The sequence below is a fragment of the Chiloscyllium plagiosum genome, unplaced genomic scaffold (assembly GCF_037043375.1).
Source record: "Chiloscyllium plagiosum isolate Xiang-an unplaced genomic scaffold, Cpla_swu_hap1 HiC_scaffold_1, whole genome shotgun sequence".
NCBI classification, from domain to species: Eukaryota; Metazoa; Chordata; class Chondrichthyes; order Orectolobiformes; family Hemiscylliidae; genus Chiloscyllium; species Chiloscyllium plagiosum.
This window is the reverse complement of record NW_028270139.1, coordinates 90,856,984-90,877,969: the sequence shown is the minus strand read 5'-3', so window position 1 is coordinate 90,877,969 and position 20,986 is coordinate 90,856,984. Positions and strand designations below refer to the sequence as shown.

The 20,986-nt window shown below is 43.5% G+C and overlaps 1 protein-coding gene and 1 long non-coding RNA gene across 6 annotated transcripts in view; one reads left to right on the top strand and one right to left on the bottom strand.

Moving 5' to 3' along the window:
* Positions 1 to 20,986, bottom strand: part of pde4d (phosphodiesterase 4D, cAMP-specific) — a 1,351,522-nt gene that overhangs the window by 760,808 nt on the left and 569,728 nt on the right. The gene's annotated exons all lie outside the window — the stretch shown is intronic.
* LOC148152159 (uncharacterized) lies at positions 742 to 15,495 on the top strand. The gene is made up of 3 exons (XR_015758619.1): positions 742 to 1,436; positions 1,661 to 1,926; positions 14,881 to 15,495. It is a non-coding gene; the product is annotated as an uncharacterized LOC148152159 (long non-coding RNA).

Below are 20,986 nucleotides of genomic sequence, written 5' to 3'. Positions count from 1 at the left end.
AGGGCTACGAGGGAGAGAGGGTCGTGTCTTTTTGTGGCTAGCTGGTGTTCGTGTATCCTGGTGGCTAACTTTCTTCCTGTTTGTCCTACGTAGTGTTTGTGGCAGTCCTTGCATGGAATTTTGTAGATGACGTTGGTTTTGTCCATGGGTTGTACTGGGTCTTTTAAGTTTGTTAGTTTTTGTTTGAGAGTGTTGGTGGGTTTGTGTGCTACTAGGATTCCACGGGGTCTTAGTAGTCTGGCTGTCATTTCTGAAACTTCTTTGATGTATGGTAAGGTGGTTAGGGTTTCTGACTGTGTTTGGTCAGCTTGTCGTGGTTTGTTGTTGAGGAATCTGCACACTGTATTTTTTGAGTATCCGTTCTTCTTAAATACGTTGTATAGGTGGTTCTCCTCTGTTTTCCGAAGTTCATCTGTGCTGCAGTGTGTGGTGGCTCGTTGGAATAGTGTTCTGATGCATCTTTGTGTGTGTTGGGATGGTTGCTGGTGTAGTTAAGTATATGGTCAGTGTTTGTTGGTTTTCTGTATACACAGGTTTGTTGTTCTTCGTTGTCCTTTCTTTCAACTGTGACATCCAAGAATGCAAGTTTGTTGTCGGTTTCTTCCTCCTTGGTGAACCTTATGCCTGTGAGGGGGTTGTTGATGATGTTAAATGTCTCTTCTGTCTTGTTTCGTTTTGTGATGATAAAGGTGTCATCTACGTAGCGGACCCAGATTTTTGATTTGATGGTTGATAGGGCTGTTTGTTCTAGTCTTTGCATTACCGCTTCTGCTATGAATCCTGATAGCGGAGAACCCATGGGTGTGCCGTTGGTTTGTTTGTAGACTATGTTGTTGAAAGTGAAGTGGGTGGTGAGGCACAGGTCCACGAGCTTCATGATGTTTTGTTGGTAATGTGATTGATGGTGGTTGGTATGTGTGTGATGGTCTCTTCTAAAAGTGTGGCGAATATTTCCTTTGCCAGGTCGATGTTGATGGAGGTGAACAGTGCTGTTACATCAAATGAGATCATTGCTTCGTCTTCCTCTATTTTGGTGTTTTTGATGATTTTTAGGAATTCCTGGGTGGAGTGGATGGAGTGCTGTGACTCTTCTACTCGCTATTTCAGTCTTGCGTGTAGTTCTTTGGCCAGTCTGTAAGTTGGTGTTCCGGGTAGTGAGACTATAGGTCTGAGAGGGGCTCCTGGTTAATGGATTTTTGGTAGTCCGTAGAATCGTGGGGTGTTGGTCCCGTCGGGTTTCATTTTCTGGAATTCCGTCTTGTTTAATTGTCTGGAATTGTGTAATTTTCTTACAAGATATGTAATTTTGTTTCCTAGTTGTGGGGTCGGGTCTAGCGCCACCTGTCGGTATGTGTTGGTGTCTGCGAGTAGTGCATTGGCTTTCTCTATGTAGTCCCTTCTGTTCAGGATGACAGTGAGCCGACCCTTGTCTGCAGGTAATATAACGATGTTTTTGTCTTTTTTGAGGTTTTCTAGGGCTTTCTTTTCTTATGTATTCAGTTTGTTTCCTTCCCTCTTTCGGCTCAGAGTAGGTGCAACTGTCTGTCTGATTGTTTGTTGTTTCTTCCGTGAGACTGTTGTCCTTCAATGTGGTTTCTAATGCCGCTCAGAAATCCTTCTTGTCAGCGTCTCAGTAATTGAAATTTAATCCTTTTACTAGTACCGCTTTTTCTGTGTCTAGAAAGACACTGACAAGAAGGATTTCCGAACGGCATTAGAAACCAGAAATGACATCACCACAACCCCCAGGAACCCCATCCAGGAGAAAGATATAAATAGAAAGCAGGAGACAACAGCTTCGCTTCACTTGGAGGTCGCCAGGTAATGAAACGTCTGGATATCAAACCTACAGCTCAGCGATCAAACCGACACCCTAAATCTCAACCTGAGCTACAAACATTCACAAACCTTGCAGGCTAGAAAATGGTAATTATTTTTCAATTAATGTGTGTTTCACGCTCATGATTTTTGCACTGGGTTTTAATGCTGCAGCTTCCAGAACATAAGAGTGATAGCAGAGATAGTGATAGTGGTACACAAAACCTAATTTGTAAAATTAAACAAATGTTACAGATTTGAAACCAAACTAGATAATGCTGTAAAAACGTAGCAGTTCAAATGACATTGGTAGACATGAGCAAACTTATTCAGATTGGACTCTCCTTAAGTACATAAAAGTTGCACAAGCATTTTAATTGAAAAAGAGCAAACAGGCTAAAAGCAAGACCATAGTGGAGAGTCTATATTAGTGAACTGATTGTTAACTGAGATAAACGATAAATTCAAATGTAAGCAAATTTAAACAGTGTTGACAAGTATCAATGCAAATATTTCCTGGAACACCCAAATTATGCACTTTAATAGAGAAATGCAAATATTTTGTTTACCCTCGATTGAAGCCAGGGTGTGGTGAAGCCACAGGTAAGATTTGATCATCCACATTCTACTGTCTTAAAAAGAAATAGGCTATGAAAGGAAGAAAATACAAATGTAATGTCCCAGTAATACCTCTGTATGACTTTAAATCTGTAATAAAAGCTGACAATTTTTAAGTTGGCCTAATCTGCTAAAATACATATTGTTGTATTAGGCACTAATGGATAAGAGTCAAAAACAAAACTGACTTTTCCCACTGAAGTCAACATTAAAATAAAAAATGCAGTGCTAATAAAACTGCTAAACAATCATCAGACCTCAGGAAAGTTATGATATTGATGCTCTTGTTTCTGATTAAGCATCCTTCCAAAATAATATCGACAGACTTTAAATGAGGAACCAAAGACATTGAGGTCAATTTATTCAACAGAACCAGCCTTATGCTACATTCATCTCTTATGTCAATCATGTTGTTCATGGTTTCCTGAATGTGTATAGAACATGCACAAAAACTACATACCCAACTGGAATGTAGGCAATGTTGCAGATGACAGTGCAGATTTATCCTTTCACAGAGTTTGATAAAATTAAACTTTCCCTTTATAGGGCTCAACATGCGACTCCAGCAATAGTGCTCAGTTGAGCAATAAATATTGCAGCTTGTTAAGGACAATAATTATTGGCTCATTTCAGATTCATTTGCTGCAGACAACATTATCACAATTTATTCACACCTTTTAGGATTGTTGATGGCTGAGAAAGAGTCAAGATGAGTAGTGGGCTGCTCAACCTTCTGCTCCTCGCCCATTATAGGACCAGAGAGTTGTATAGCATAAAAACAGGCTCCTCGGCCCACACAGTCTCTGCTAATCAACAAACACCAAACTACACTAATCACAATTACCTGCAGTGGGTCCATGGCCTCCAAAGTCCTGGCATTTTAAGTACTCAGCCCAATGCTTCTTAAATGTTGCGAGATTATCTGCCTCCAAAACCCTCTCTGGCAGCATGTTCCATATGTCTGTCAGCCTCTCGATGAAAAAATTCTTTCTGAGATCTCCTCTAAACCACTTGCTCCTCATCTTAAACTTTCGCCTCTGGTGTTACACATATCAAACGGGGAAGGGATTCTCGTGATCTACTCTGTCAATGCCTCTCATAGTTTGGTATATCTCAATCAGATCTCCCCTAAGCATCCTCTGCTCCAGGTAAAACAAACTCAGCCTATCCAGTCTCTCCTATAACTGAAAATTTTCATCCCAGGTAACATCCTGGTGAATTTTCTCTCTAGTGCAATTATGTTCTTCCGATAGTGTGGCAACCAGAACTGCACATAGTATTCCATTAGTGCCCTAAACAGTGTTTTTTACGGTTGTATAAGACTTCCTTGTTCCTAAATTTTATGCCCGGCCAATGAGGACAAGCATCTCATATGCCCTCTTCATCACCCTTCTACCTGCACTGACACCTTCAGAGATCTATGTACTTGTCCACCAAAGTCCCATTGTTCCTCAGTACTCCCTAAGGATCTGCTACTCATTGTGTACATCCTACTCTTATCAGATCTCACACTTATCAGGATTTAACTCCATCTGCCATTTAGCAGCTGATCAATAACAGACAGCAGCCTGACAACATCCTCCTCATTACCAACAACACCACCAGTTTTCATACTATCCACAAACTTACTAATCATGTCTCCAAGTTGTTAATGTAAATAACAAGTAGCAAGGGTCCTAGCACCGAACCCTGTGGTACACCTCTGGTCACAGGCTTCCAATTACAAAAACAATCCTCCACCATCACTCCTCTTTGAAAGCTCATTTTGGATCCATTTTGTTCACTTGCCTTGGATCCCATGGGCTCTTGCCTTCTGGACCAGCCTTCCATTTGGGACCTTCACAAAGGCCTTACAAAAGTCCATATAACAGATCCCACTGTCACTATCCCCACCCCCCAGAACCCCGAGGGGAACACTACCCCTGCTCATGACTCTACCCCCATTCCCCCCACCATCACACCCACTCCAGGTACTGGCTCCGACCCCACTCCCAGCTCCACACCCACACCAGCTCCCAGCTCCCAGCCCTGCCGAGTTTTCACGATCCCTCCAGACCTCCCCCTCACTGAGGACGAACGATCAGTCCTCAGCAAAGGACTCACCTTCGTCCCCCTCCGTCCACGCATCAATGAATTTAATACACGCCGTGACATTGAACTATTCTTCCGTCGCCTCCGCCTCCAAGCTTACTTTCACAATCAGGATTCCCGCCCATCTTCCGAGGACCTCTTCGCCCACCTCCAACACACTGCATCCACCTGGACACCCCGTGCTGGCCTATTACCTGCCCTCGACCTCTTCATTTCCAACTGCCGCCGGGACATTAACTGCCTGAACCTGTGGACCCCCCTCCCCCACTCCAACCTCTCACCCTCACAACGCGCAGCCCTCCAATCCCTCTGCTCCAATCCTGACCTCACCATCAAGCCAGCGGACAAAGGGGGCGCAGTGGTAGTCTGGCGCACTGACCTCTACATCGCTGAAGCCAAACGCCAACTCGAGGACACCTCTTCCTACCGCCCCCTTGACCATGACCCCACCCCCCATCACCAAACCATCATCTCCCAGACCATACAGAACCTCATCACCTCAGGAGATCTCCCACCCACAGCTTCCAACCTCATAGTCCGGGAACCCCGCACTGCCCGGTTCTACCTCCTTCCCAAGATCCACAAGTCTGACCACCCTGGCCGACCCATTGTCTCAGCTTGCTCCTGCCCCACTGAACCCATCTCTACCTACCTCTACACTGTCCTATCCCCCCCCCCACCCGAGTCCAGGAACTCCCCACATACGTTCGAGACACCACGCACGCCCTCCACCTCCTCCAAGACTTCCGTTTCCCCGGCCCCCAATGCCTCATCTTCACCATGGATATCCAATCCCTCTACACCTCCATCCGCCATGACCAGGGCCTCCAAGCCCTCCGTTTTTTCCTCTCCAGACGTTCCCAACAGTACCCCTCCACCGACACTCTCATTCGTTTGGCCGAACTGGTCCTCACCCTTAACAATTTCTCCTTTGAATCCTCCCACTTCCTCCAGACCAAAGGGGTAGCCATGGGCACACGTATGGGCCCCAGCTATGCCTGTCTCTTTGTTGGCTAGGTAGAGCAGTTGATCTTCCGTAATTACACCGGCACCACTCCCCACCTCTTCCTCTGCTACATTGATGACTGCATTGGCGCCACCTCGTGCTCCCGCGAGGAGGTTGAGCAATTCATCAACTTCACTAACACATTCCACCCTGACCTTAAATTTACCTGGACTATCTCTGACACCTCCCTCCCCTTCCTGGACCTCTCCATCTCCATTAGTGACGACCAACTTGACACTGACATTTTCTACAAACCCACCGACTCCCACAGCTACCTGGATTACACCTCTTCCCACCCTACGTCTTGCAAAAATGCCATCCCGTATTCCCAATTCCTCCGCCTCCGTCGTATCTGCTCCCAGGAGGAGCAGTTCCACCATAGAACACACCCCAGATGGCCTCCTTCTTTAGAGATCGCAATTTCCCTTCCCATGTGGTTAAAGGTGCCCTCCAATGCATCTCGTCCACATCCCGCACCTCCGCCCTCAGACCCAACCCCTCCAACCGCAACAAGGACAGAACGCCCCTGGTGCTCACCTTCCACCCTACCAACCTTCGCATAAACCAAATCATCCGCCGACATTTCCGCCACCTCCAAACAGACCCCACCACCAGGGATATATTTCCCTCCCCACCCCTCTCCGCCTTCCGCAAAGACCGTTCCCTCCGTGACTACCTGGTCAGGTCCACGCCCCCCTACGACCCACCCTCTCATCCTGGCACTTTCCCCTGCCACCGCAGGAACTGTAAAACCTGTGCCCACACCTCCTCCCGCACCTCCATCCAAGGTCCTAAAGGAGCCTTCCACATCCATCAAAGTTTTACCTGCACATCCACTCATATCATTTATTGTATCCGTTGCTCCCGATGCGGTCTCCTCTACATTGGGTAGACTGGGCGCCTCCTAGCAGAGCGCTTTAGGGAACATCTCAGAGACACCCGCACCAATCAACCAAACCGCCCCGTGGCCCAACATTTCAACTCCCCCTCCCACACTGCCGAGGATATGGAGGTGCTGGGTCTCCTCCACCGCCGCTCCCTCGCCACCAGACACATGGAAGAAGAACGCCTCATCTTCCGCCTCGGAACACTTCAACCCCAGGGCATCAATGTGGATTTCAACAGCTTCCTCATTTCCCCTTCCCCCACCTCATCCTAGTTTCTAACCTCCAGCAACACGATCCCCTTGACTTGTCCGGACTTGTCCGACCTGCCCAGCTCCTTTTCCACCTATCCATTCCACCCTCTCCTCCCTGACCTATCACCTTCATCTCCTCCCCCACTGACCTATTGTACTCTATGCTACTCTATCCCCACCCCCACCCTCCTCTAGCTTATCTCTCCACGCTTCAGGCTCTCTGCCTTTATTCCTGATGAAGGACTTTTGCCCGAAACGTCGATTTCGAAGCTTTTCGGATGCTGCCTGAATTGCTGTGCTCTTCCAGCACCACTGATCCAGAATCTGGTTTCCAGCATCTGCAGTCATTGTTTTTACCTCAAAAAGTCCATATAAACCACATCAACTGCATAGTGACAGAGAATTGTACAGCAGACAGGGAAACAGACCCTTTGGTCCAACTCGGCCATGCCGACCAGGTTTCATAAACTAAACCAGGCCTATTTGCCCATATCCTTCTGAACCTTTCCTGACCATGTATCCATACAAGTGAATTTTAAATGTTGTAAGTATGACTGCATCTACCACTTCCTCTGGCAGTTCATTCCATATACAAACTACCCTCTGTATGAACAAGTTGCCCCTCTGGTCCTTTTTACATCTTTCCCCTCTCAGCTTAAAAATATACTTTCTAGTTTTGAACTCCCCAACCCCAGGTAAAAAGAACTTTGCAAATCACCTTATCTATGCCCTTCATGATTTTATAAACCTCTTTAAGTTCATCCCTTAACCTCCCACGCTTCAGTGAAAAATGTTCCAGCCTATCTGGCCTCTGCTTTTAACTCAAACCCTCTAGTCCTGGTAACATCCTTGCAAATCTTTTCTGTATACTTTCCAATTTAATAATAAGCAGGGTGACAAGAGCTGCATGCAGTACTCCAAAAGTGGTCTTACCAATGTCCTGTACAGCTGCAACATGACGTCCCAACTCCCATACTCAATGTTCTGACCAATGAAGGCAGCATACCAAACGCCTCCTTCACCACCGTCTATCTGGATACCACATGAAAGGAACTATATACTTGAACCCCTAGGTCTCTCTGTTCGACCACAATCCCCAGGGCCCTAAAATTAACTTGGTATTAAATTAGTCAGACAGAATGTCCCTCAAATCCATGCTGACTATCCCTGATCAATCCTTGTCTTTTCAAGTATTGATTAATTCTGTCCTTCAGAATATTTTCCAATAATTTTTGTCTCGCTGACGTCAAACTAGCTGTTAAGCTGTAATTATTTGGCATATCGCAGTTGCCCTTCTTGAACAAAGGAACCGTATTAGCTGTCCTCTAGTCACCTGGCACTTCACTTGTGGCCAGCGATGTATTAGACCATTAAAAAGAGGGGAGGCCCTCAAAAGTATAGAAAATGTAGGAGGTTGCTTAAAAACGAAATTAGGAGGACAAACTGTAATTTGTCAGGGTCCTAGCAATCTCCTTCCTTTCCTCCCATAGTATTCTGGGATACATCTCATCAGGCCCTAGGGATTTGTGCACCTGTATGGCCGTTAAAATGTCTTAGTATCTCCTTGTTTTTAATTTTAACACACACTAGAATTTTACAATATCAACTGAAATTCCTGGCTACTATGCCTTCCTCCTTTGTGAATACAGATGAGAAGTATTTAGTCAATACCTCACCCACATCCATTCGCTCCACACACAAATTGCTCCTTTGGTCTCTAATAGGTCCAACTCTTTCCCTGGTAATCCCTTTATTCTTAATATTCATCAAAGGTCTTGGGGTTTTTCTTGATCCCATCAGCGTGGCCCATTTTTGCCCTCCTAATTTCCTGTTTAAGAAACCTTCTATACTCTCTGTACTTTTGAGGACCTCCCCTCTTTTTAATGGTCTATCGCTGCTGTGTGCTTCCTTCTTTTTCTTTCTGAAACTCCAGATATCCCTTGACATCCAGGGTTCCCTGGACTTTCTGCCCTTGCCCATCACTCTTACAGGAATATGTTGGCCCTGAATTCTCACCATACTATTTTTAAAAGACTTCCACTTTCCAAATGTAGACTTCCCTGCAATTACCTATTCCCAGTCTGTTTGCCAGATCCTGTCTAATGACATTGAAATTGACCTTTCCCCAATTTAGACATTTAATTTCTTCACTAAGCTTAGCCTTTTCCACAATGACTTTTGAACTATGCGCAAAATGCTTGCTCACTGAAATTTCAACCACTTGACTGGCTTCATTTCCTGGGATTATGTCTAGCATTGCCTCATGTTGAGTAGAACTATCTACAAACCAGCATTACAATTTTTTTTGAAGGCTCTTTAAAAATTCCATCCTTTCACAAAATGTGGAGAGAACCTGATTCTGACTGCTTTGAGTGGCTGACTGACTGTGTCCATAAGCCCCTGCACAGGTAACTGAGCTCTTAGCTTACTGTGCCAGGACTCCCTGATCAAAAGGAAGCTCCCTTGATAGCCATGATAAGTTTCTTGGCTTTGTGGCTGCACGAAATGGGGAGGCCATTTACTGTGATAGAGAGATAAGGTGCAAAAAATGCAAGGCAGGGATTCTGTGAGTATTCAGGTAGGTTCAAAGTGAGTGAGTGATAAGAGATGAAGTAAAGAGATTGGAGAGGCAGCCGAGTCCACTTCATGGTCTGGGTGCATGTCCCCATATGCAAAATAGCCTTGCTGCAGCATTCTAACAATAGTAGCTGTTGCACCCCAGTCTCCAGTGTTGAAGCGCAGAAATGAATTGGAGATGTGTTATCAGGCATCTTTAAGGTTGACACATGTTGGATGTCAATGTCAGAGAACGTGAGCTGCACGTTGTTGATAACCCATGGAGCACATTCTCAGATTTTGGATCCAGTGTCCAATATGGAGGGCTTTAGAAACATGTGGTGAAATAAAGCCATTGGGCACTCATTCTGACTTTCATGTGGAAAATTCTCAACATCCGGTTTGGTGGCAGTGGGTGACAGGTAGCAACTAGCCAATTAATGAGGTGATATCTGCAGCTTATAAGGCCATTTTCAAGCAGTAATCTCTTTAATAAGAACATTGCTCCAGCCAAAATTACTGCTCCAGAGCTTGCAACGCCAAGATTTCAACTCAGGACAGCACAGGGGGAGGTGTCCCAATCCCCGACTTACAGTATAAGGGGTAAAACCCTTATTGGGAAGGAAATGGAACTTAAAGGGTTTAGCTGTCTGGGGCACTGGAAGGATCCTTGGGAATGGAGCAAGCAAACTAAGATGCAGAGTGAAGAATCACAGTGTTCAGGGTAAAGGGGACAGAAAGGCTGGGAGCTGCATATTAAAGATGGGGAGTATAATGTGGTGATTAGGCATGCTGGGGACAGGGAAGGATTTGGTAGATTTATTAAGGAGGCAATGGTTGAAGTGCTCAGGCTTGGCATGGGAGTGGAACGAGGGATAGAGCGGGAAGATTAAGGGAAATAGTGAAAAGGTTGATAGTCAGAGGGCGATTGGAAAAAGGAGAGGGGGAATACCAAAGGAAAGGAGAAAGCTATTCAGAGTAATGGGAGAAATGGTGGAGTGTACAGTATAGAGAGTGTAAGGAGGTAGAGGGACTGGATGGAGCTCAAGTGGAGCATGAGGAGCAGCGGGAAAGGGGCACAGCAGAGTTAACCTGGGGAGGGGAGGGAAGGGAAACAAACAGTGGGAGAGGAACAGAGTGAATGGGGGTGTTGGGAAGGGGGGGGGGGTGAACCTGTGGAGGAATGGAGGAGAGGAGTGAATCTGGGAGGGGGGGGGAGGAAAGGGAGTAGTGTGAGCCTGGGTCAGGGGTGAAACCAGGGGAGATAAAGAGTGAAACTGTGGAGAATGGAGGAGAGGGAGTGGAGTGAACCTGGGAGTGAACAGCAGGAGCTGAATCTAAGGGTGGAGGTGACGTTATAACTTAAATGTCTGGATGTCTTTGTGCAATCACAGGACATTCTGAAAGGGGAGGGTGAGCTACTGAATGTTGCAATCCATACTGGGATACCAACATAGGCGGGAAGAGAGAGATAAGTCCTATATTGGGAATTTAGAGAGTTAGGTGGAAAGTTGAAAAGCAGCCCTCTAGAGTTGTAGTATCAGGATTTCTCCCTGTGCTATATGCCAGTGAGGCTAGAAGAAGGTAAGACATTTGAATATGTGGCAAAAGAGCTGGTTTAGAAGAGGGCACTTCAGATATGTGGATCACTGGGCAGGTGGGACCTATACACGAAGGATGGGTTATATCTAAATTGGAGGGGCATCAAAATCCTGGCAGAGAGGTTTGCTGGTGCCACCTGCGAGGGTTTAAACTAGTGTGGCAAAGGGTGGGAAACAGAGCAGTAGGTCAGCATGTGGAGTGTTTAAGGAGAAGGTCGACATTAAAGTAGGTCTAATAGAAAGAGCAGGCTGGGTCAGGTTATTGAATACAGTGAGACAGGCGGTCTTAAGTTTATTTATTTTACTGCGAGGAGTACAACAGGTAAAGCAGATGAGCTTACAGCCTGGGACTTCAACATGGTAGCCATTACAGAAACTTTATTGAAAGAAGGGCGACATATCTGTTCCTCTATGTCCCACTGACTATTGGCTGGTCTATAGGATAACTCCTTCATTGTGAATGCATCTTCCTTATTCCTTAGTTCTACCTTTATGGTCTCACTGGATGGAAAAACGTGAAAACATTAAAGTTGTTATAGTGGGTGATTTTAACTTTCCCAAATTGACTGCGACTCCTTAGATGGGGCAAATTTGTTAAGTGCATCCAGGAGGGATTCTTGAAACAATGTGTAGATAATCCGAGTAGGGATGTGTCTGTATTAGACCTTGTAATGGGGAATGAGTTTGGCGACATGATGGATGGGCATTTTGGGAACAGTGATCGTAATTCCCCACAAGTTTTAAGACAGTTATGTATAAGGAAAAGACCGGTCTTCAGGTGAAAGCGTTAAATTAGGAGAAGGCTAATTACAAGAGTATGAGGCAGGAACTGGCAAAATTAACTTCGGGAAGGCTGTTTGAGATAAATCCACATCTGAAATGTGTGAATCTTTTAAAGGCCAGATGACCAGAGTTCAGGACTAGTGTGTTCCTGCAAGAATGAAAGATAAAAATGGCAAGATTTGGGTAAGCGGGATGACAAAAGATATTGAAAATTTAATCAAAAGTAAAAGGAAGCATATAAAAGGTTTAGGAAACTGAAGTCAAAGAAGACCGTTGAGGAATATAAAGGAAGCAGAAAATAAACAAGGAATTAGGAAGGCTGAAAGAGGCCATGAAATATTCTTGGCAATTAGAATGAAGGAGAAACCCAAAGCATTATGTGTATATTAGGAGCAAGAGGGGAATTAGGGAAAGGATACATCGACTCAGGGACAAAGGAGGAAATTTATGCGTGGAACCAGAGGAAGCGAGTGAGGTCCTTAATAAATTGATATTGAGCAAGAAGGAGGACATGAATGGTGGTAATATTAGGGATGGGTATGTTGATATTCTGAGGCATGTCAATATTAGGAAGGAGGTGGTATTGGGTGTCTTGAAAAAAATTAGAGTAGATAGGTCCCTCGGGCCTGATGTGATCTGTCCCAGGATACTGAAGGTGGCAAGGGAGGAGATTGCTGGGGCGTTGACAAAGATCTTTTTATCCTCTTTAGCCACAGGTAAGGTTCCAGATGACTGGAGAAAAGCCAGAGTTGTTCCTTACTTTAAGGGCAATAGGGATAATCCAGAAAATTATATGATCCTGACATCAGTAGTAGGGAAATTATGGGAGGCGATTCTTAGGGATATGACTTACTCACATTTGGAAAAGAATGGATTTATTTGTGATTGTCAGCATGGCTTTATGTAGAGGAGTATGTGTCTCACAAATCTTATTGCTTTTTTGAGGGAGTGACAATGATGATTGAGGAAGGTAAGGCAGTCGGTGTTGTCTACATGGACTTTACTAAAGCATTTGACAATGTCATGGTGGGCGAGTCCAGAAAAGTAAGTCACATGGGAATCCATGGTGAGTTGGTACGTTGGATACAAAATTGGCTCGGTCGTAGAAGGCAGAAGGAGGGGATTTTTGACTGGAGGACTGTGACCAGTGGTGTTCTGAAAGAAGCAGTGCTGGGACCTTTGCTGTTTGTAATAAATATAAATAGTTTGGGTGAGAATGCAGGTGGTTTGATTAATAACTGCAGTTGTGGATAGTAAGGAAGACTGTCAAAGGATAGAGCAGGATATAGATCAGTTGGGAAGTTGGATGGAGAAATGACGGATGGTGTTTAATCCAGAGTGGACAGTGAAGAAGGTTACCTCAGATTACAACAAGATTTTGATCAGATAGTTTAAGGGGCTGAGAAGTGGCAGATGGAGTTTAATTTAGATAAAAATGCGAGGTGCTGTATTTTGGGAAAGCAAATCTTAGCAGGACTTATACACTTAATGGTAAGGTCCTAGGGAGTGTTGCTGAACAAAGAGACCTTGGAGTGCAGGTTCATAGCTTTCCTATGAAAAGCTTTCCTTTATTGGTCAGAGTACTGAGTATAGGAGTTGGGAGATCATGTTGCAGCTGTACAGGACATTGGTTAGGCCACTTTTGGAATATTGTGTGCAATTCTGGTCACCTTCCTATTGGAAGGATGTTATGAAACCTGAAAGGATTCAGAAAAGATTTACAAGGATGTTGCCAGGGTTGGAGGATTTGAGCTATAGGGAGAGGTTGAATAGGCTGGACTGTTTTCCCTGGAGCGTCAGAGGCTGAGGGGTGACCTTACAGAGGTTTATAAAATGATGAGGGGCATGGATAGGATAAATAAACAAAGTCTCTTCCCTGGGGTGGGGGAGTCCAGAACTAGAGGGCAGTGATTTAGGGTGAGGGGGGAAAGATATAAAAGGGACCGGGGCAACTTTTTCACGCAGAGGGTGGTACGTGTATGAAATGAGCTGCCAGAGGAAGTGGTGGAGACTAGTACAATTACAACAGTTAAAAGGCACCTGGATGGGTCTATGAGTAGGAAGGGTTTGGAGGTATATGGGCCGCCTCCTGGCAGGTGGGACTAGATTGGATTGGGATATCTGGTCGACATGGACAAGTTGGACCGAAGGGTCTGTTTCCGTGCTGTACATCTCTATGACTCTAAGTATGATGTGATGCATTCTTGGTGGCCAAATGCAAGGGGAAAGTACACATTAAGTGGCACTGATACACAGGGGGGTCTTGAGTACAAGTCCATACCTCTGTGGAAGTGGCAACACAAGTGGATGGATAAGGTGATAAAGAAGGCATATGGAATGCTTCATGGGTCAGGACAGAGTATAGATGTTGGCAATTCGTTGCAGCTATGTAAAACTTTAGCTAAACCACATTCGGAATATTGTGTGCAGTCTGGTCACCACACAACAAGAAGCATGTGGAGGGAGGGTACAAATGTTGCCTGGATTGGAGAGTATTAGCTATAAGGAGAGGTTGGTCCGTCTATACCTCCCACTGTCTCGCAACAGCAATCCAAGATCCCTCTCACCCCGATTATACTCTCCTCCACCTTTTTCCATCAGGCAGAGGATACAAACGTTTAACAACACGTACCAACAGATTCAAGAACAGCTTCTTCCCTGCTGTTCTGAGACTTATGAACAGACCTTTCATTTAGTAGATTTGAACTTTCTCTGTAGCTGTAACACTATATTCTGTATTCTGTTCCATTACCCTGATGCACTTAAGTAAGGTATGATTTTTCTGGTTAGCATGTAAAACATTACTGCTCACTGTATCTTGGTGCACGTGACAAAAATAAATCAAATCAAATCAACAAACTTGGATTGTTTTCACAAGAGTGTCACAGGCTGAGGGACAATGTATTAGGAAATTTGAAGATTATGAGAGGTGTGGATAGGGTGAATAATCAGAGTCTCTTTCCCAGGTGGAATTGCCAATTCCTTAATGGGCATCAAGTTAAGGTTGAAGGGGTTTTTTTTACACAGAGGGTAGTAAGTACCTGGAACACGCTGTCAGGGGAAATGGTAGAACATTCGCAACCATTGTGAGGCATTTAGGCAGACACATGAACACAGAGGGATATGGGCCATGTGCAGGCAGATGGGATTGGTTTAGAATGGCAACATGATCAGCACAGGCATGGTGGGCTGAAGGGCCTGTTCTTGTAGCATTCAATGTGTTAATAATGAATGAGTGATCTATTTTTACCATCTTTCTTCCAAATCAGCTTATAAAAGAATGCTTCGCAGAGAATTCTCATTACCAAAGGGACAGGTCAAAGAATGATTTACACATATTTCTGCACAACAAGAACCCCCAAGTGAAAGAACTGAAACAGAAATTGAAAAGTACAATTATGTGAGCACTCAGTTAATGCCTTAGCTCCGAAAGGAAGCATTCACTGCAGAATTAAATCAAGTATACTCTATCGACCCTGAACCTGAATGCTGCTGTGCAGAACATTGCCATGTCTTGGAAAGTTAAGGACATGGAGTTGAAACCATTCTGCAAGCTGCAGATTCCAAAGAATGGGGATGATGAAAGATGCCAAGCGTCACAGTGAGCAAATTGCTACTTGCAAGCACACAGAGTAAAGATCTTACATACTGCAGAATGAGGAAAAGGAAAACTAGTCACGAGTCATGGCGGAAGCCCGTCAACATGTAAAGGTGGCTGCAGTGATAGATACCGATAGAGGTATCAATCCCCGGAGCTGTGATTCTTCTAGTGTGTAACTAGTAAGAAGAATGTGGTGTGGGCAAAGCTAGGTGTTAAAGGATTCTGTATGAAAGATGCCTCAGTGTTATCACTTGGTGAAAAACAATAAAGTATCACGTAATGAGTGTGCCTGAAATACCTGAGCAATTTCCACAGTTACCTCTCTTCAGTCTCAGTTTGTCACATGGGATGGCCTGTGTTGCCTCTGGGGAGGCATCGCTGAAGTGTGACTTTACGTTTTGCTTGGTTTATGACATCTTCAGGGGTAGGTTCAGGAGTTGAGCAGCTGTTGAGTAATGCTCCTCATTTACAGAGAGTGATTTGCTGTCTGAGTGTCTTTTAAATATGACGCCTGGAATTTGGATCCAGGAAATTCCTGGCTGGGGTCATAATTTGACAGTTTACCGATGCCTCCATATGGAATGAACTGAGAAGAATGTAGGACCAACCCCCAAGCGGAAGTACTTCTTGCTTTTAGATCTGCTTCAACACGTAGTTTGAAACAACAGGATATCATCCAGGATGCTACACATTTACATCAATACTATATGTTTAGCAATGTTTTGTTATTAAAGATTAGATCACTTTAGTATTATAAATATAAAGGAAGTTATTCTTTAAGTAACTAGGTCTACAATGAATATAATAATGTATTATTTGACTATTAAGTACTTTCTTAAAGTCAAGTCCTATATCACGTCAGCAGAAAAGACATGCTTTCATTACAGATAAATAAAGAAAACTTGTTTGAATTTTTTTTCCAAACGCCCAAGGCAATTTACATTGTCAGAAAGCTTTTTGCTTGAAAGAACAAGGGATTTCACATTGTGTTGCCATGACATCGCTGATGTCACAAATTCTCCAGGATCCTGTCTAGCACATCTGAAAGAGATGAATGCAAATTACCAGAGCCATGCAAATTGCTTGATTCTGTTACCTTTTTGCAAAGCTACAAAAAAAAGCTTATACCAATACAACTGTTTGATTTTACCTTGGACTCTGGGACCCGGATGTCAGCACAATCCCACACTTGGTCAGCATCAAGAGCAAAAGCCCAATCGTCTGGGAGGAGGTTTGCTAACTGACAGAGGGTCTGCAGTTTAATGGAGGTTAGGAGCTCTTAGACTTCCCCAACATGAAAGTGTCTGCTTTGAACTGGACAGCAAAGCAGAAATAAACATACTGTATGTGGGTATGTGGAGGGGGACCCTTCCATTGGATTGGATTCAGCCACAGCTGTGGTCTTTCATTTTCCTAGTCATATTATTGGGGCATGAAAATTATCAAGACCCAGTATCCCACATGAAAATCACTTTAACTGCACCAGCAGCTGATCGAATTCTCAGTCTGCCCAAAGAGGTTTCCTGAATGTGTCAGAGAGCTGACCCAGTCAGGACCTTGTATCTCCAAGTGCACCATCAGAGAGAGTAGATAAAAGCACCAGTTTGTGAGAATATTTTGAAACTATGTCCTTTGAAAACAGCCAGTCTTTGTAGTCAACTCCAAGTCACTTGAATGCTTTCCCGCTAAAACCAGAAAAAATCAAAAGGTTGTTTCAATAGCTATATCTTTGATATTCTGAATAAAGTTGTTCACTAGAATTTATTTTAAAATGTTGTCTTTTAAATACAGTGTGGTCACAGTGACCCAATGAACTGTTATGGCTGTCTTGAAATACTCACGGTACATTAAGTAACAAACAGACACCAAACGGTATCATATGTCTCAGGAGTTCTTGCACAAAAATAGGCAACCTCAAGGATTCAAAGGGCATTGGAGCAACCAGTGTCTTGGCTCTGTTTAAATTAGGTGCAAATATTTAGTGTTAAATTATCTGGACAACTTACCGCTTGGACTTGTAAGCTGTGCATATCCTCCCTCAGAGGAAATCAATTGACTCAATATTGGACTACTTCAATAAATCTGGCGAGCTGCCACTGCGGAGGCAGTTCCACTGAGTACATATCCACTAATTCCCTCAGGGCCTTCAGTTAACTGCTGGGAATGTGAGTGGGTTGGGATGCGTGGAGTACAATGGGGAGGCTGACATTGTGGTCAGAAGAGGCATTTCTGAATACTTTCTTAGTAGCACCTGGAAAGATAGTCTTGTCCTGCTCAGGAATCCCCAATTTCTGTGACCCATCCTAAAACGGGCTTTAACGTGTGCTCAGGACCGATAATGGGGGCTTTAGATAACTATCACAAACCATGGAAATAGAGCCAACTACAATTTTGAAGCAAGTATTTTTGAGAGAGTCTAAGTTGGAGGATATCTTTCCTGAAAATAGGTCTCATTAAGCCCATTTTGTACTCAACCGCATTAGTCTAATTATACATGAAGTTATGATTATGCTTAGGTGTCAGATTAATAATGGTGCAATGAAATTTCAACACCAGTGTTACTGCTGTCAGACATAATCTTGGATGATACTCAACAGAAACTATATAGTCAAAGTGCAACTCAATGACATTGCACTCTTAAAGTCTGTACCAGCCTCACACCATTAGTGATAAAAGAAGTCAGGATAATAAGCAGGAGGAAACGTTATGAAATCGATACATTGAAGGAAACAACATGCTGATTATGATCACAAAGGTGCAAAATGATGCTGCTTCAATATAATGTTGTCACTATGATTTTGGTACACAAGCTGACTGGAACAACATATACCAGACAACAATGCTTTGGTTGTTGGGAAGCACATACTCCCCACAACTGCATCTAAAGTAAGTGTGATAAATGTGTTCATACTAAGAGGTACTTAAGAAATAATGACATGATTATAATATGTGTTCTTAACATTTTTCAGCAGTATCACAATTAATCTATGATTTATTTTAATTTATGTTTTGGGATGGAAATTATTGTATGTGTACAATACCGTGCTAAGCCTCTAAGGAACCTTACAAACTAATAGACAAGCGAATCTACAAAATAATTAGTTACAATTAGTATAAAGAAAAAAAATCCCAAGGTGCTTCCCAGAAACACAATTAGACAGAAATGTATTTTGAATCAAAGAAAGAGTTTTCACAAGAAGTGACCAAAACCTTGGTCAAAGAATTTTTTTAAAAGAAAAACATCAATTAAACATGGAAATAACTGGTACTTATTCCAACTGGAATTCCATTTCAAGACACACAAGTCATTTCATAAGTTTTATTTCAGGGTTTTCCTTTCAGGGAATTGCTGCAGTGTTGTTTTGTATAGTGCAGAAGGAGGCCATTTGTCCCATTGAACTTGGCTCTGGTGATTGTCAATCAATGAGATGGAAGTGAATGTAGGTGATGAAGGAAGGAGTCCCAATCAAGTGACCTGCACATTGCACTTGTTTCAAATCAAAAAACCACAGGAACAAACAACACAACAAACTGGAACTTTCTGAAGGGTCACTGGACTCAAAATATTAATTCTGCTTTATCTCCACAGATGTTGCCAGACCTGCTGAGCTTTTCCAGCAAAAGCTTTTTTTTTTGTCTCCGATTTGCAGCATATGCTGTTCTTTCACTTTTTAAATAGTAATCTTTGTTCAGTACAGAAACCTGGTTCTGTGCTTCCTACCCATTTGGGTCTGAACAGCAAGTAAATTGGGGAATTTTTAGCAATTATAAACATTCTTTAAATTTTGTGATGACTCCGGGAATATTGGGGCATGATTTCCATCCTCCAGTGAGGCATAGTACTTTTTTAGATTTAGATTAGATTACAGTGTGGAAACAGGCCCTTCGGCCCAACAAGTCCACACCGACCCGCCGAAGCGCAACCCACCCATACCCCTACATTTACCCCTTACCTAACACTACGGGCAATTTAGTATGGCCAATTCACCTGACCCTGCACATCTTTGGATGGTGGGAGGAAACCGGAGCACCCAGAGGAAACCCACGCAGACACGGGGAGAAAGTGCAAACTCCACACAGTCAGTCGTCTGAGGCGGGAATTGAACCCAGGTCTCTGGCGCTGTGAGGCAGCAGTGCTAACCACTGTGCCACCGTGCCGCCCCATGTATCAATCCAAAACTTTCACTTGGAATGTCTGAAATTGTAGACTGCTCCTGTGTCAGTCAAACTCCCTCTTACGAATAACATGATATGGCATTCAGTCATAGAGAAAGAAAATAACAGAAAAAAATGTGGTGTGTTTCCGAGATAAACACAAATAAGCCTGTGAGAAAAGAAAAGCAACAAAATAGACTCGTCTGGTTTAATACTCACAATTTAAAACAATGAAAACAGCACTTAGCATCATGCTACAAACCACCAAACTAACATAAAATGGAGAGCAACTTGTGCTGTCAAGAGACAAGAAGTGTACATGAGAGTATGTGCCTTACTTTGATGCAATATTTCAACAAACTAAATATAAATTGGGATCTTACAGTTGGAACTTTGAATTCTCATGCAGATTGCAAGCAAAAATGACAGCAATGGTCCCTGACCTCACTCTCAAAATTTTGCAAGGCAGGAGTATGGAATGGGGCAAATTCTAACTTGGAGAGGAAGGGTACCATTTTCTGTTGGGGACTGTTCCTAAGAGGGTTAGCACTTTAGTGAGCAGTTATGTGTTGGTAGATCATAATCGTTTCTTACACCCAGAACTCTTGTTAAGTACAGAAAGCTGGTCCATGCTTCCTGTCAAGCTCTTGGGTCTAAAGATCAAGTGAACTAGGAAGTTTTGCCTACTTTCATGGCGGGTAAAATTAGGGTAAAATAATAATCAGCAATGTGTTAGAATAGCTGAGATTGGTGGTCACAAAGGAATGAATGAGCTTTCACAGCAAATTAGTCCAGATGAGGTGAAATTGGGAAATGTTAAAGGTGGAAATTTGGGGGGGGGGGGCGGGGGGGCTTAGTGATGGCACAAATACGAGGTCAAAACACAGGCTTAATTTCATACTGTTGTCAGACAGAGGGAGAATCAGTAGTAAAGTAATGGAATTTGATGCTTGGGGACTGAAAACAATGGTGCCAGTCTTCACAATACTCAATTGGAGGAAGCTACTGTTCATTCAGTACTGAATGTTGAATAATTTGATAACTTGCGACAATGTAAAGAGAAGTGGTGACAAGATAGAGTGGGAATCATCAATATTCATGTAAAATGTAGCACTGTACCTTCAGATGATATTGAAAAAGGACAACATGTATTAATAAGAAATAGGAGGGTGCCAAGCAGAAGAGGTAAATATGCAGAAGCTGGAAGAGAAGATAATGCAAGTGATTTATGGCTACAGCATAATAATAAAGAATTGAACAATGTGACATTGTTGTCCTAACAACTGGACAACAATGGAAGGAAAGCGGAGGAGGTTGGTTCAGTCAACTGTGTGAAAGACTGCAGAAACTAAGGAAGCATGAGGAGGAAACATTTTCTACTGTCACAGTCACAAAGGATGTCTTTGATGAGCCATGTCAGTACTGTGATTAGAGGGATTCAACATGATGAGATTGTTTGGATGCTGGAATTTCCTTCCCCACTACCCAAAGATACAACAGGGAGTACATTCCTGTGGACCAGAGCAGATCCACAGCCATTTAAGTGCTCCCAACTTAAACATTCAGCAATATTATTTATTTTGGTAATATGAACATTTCCCACTTTGTGAAAAATATTA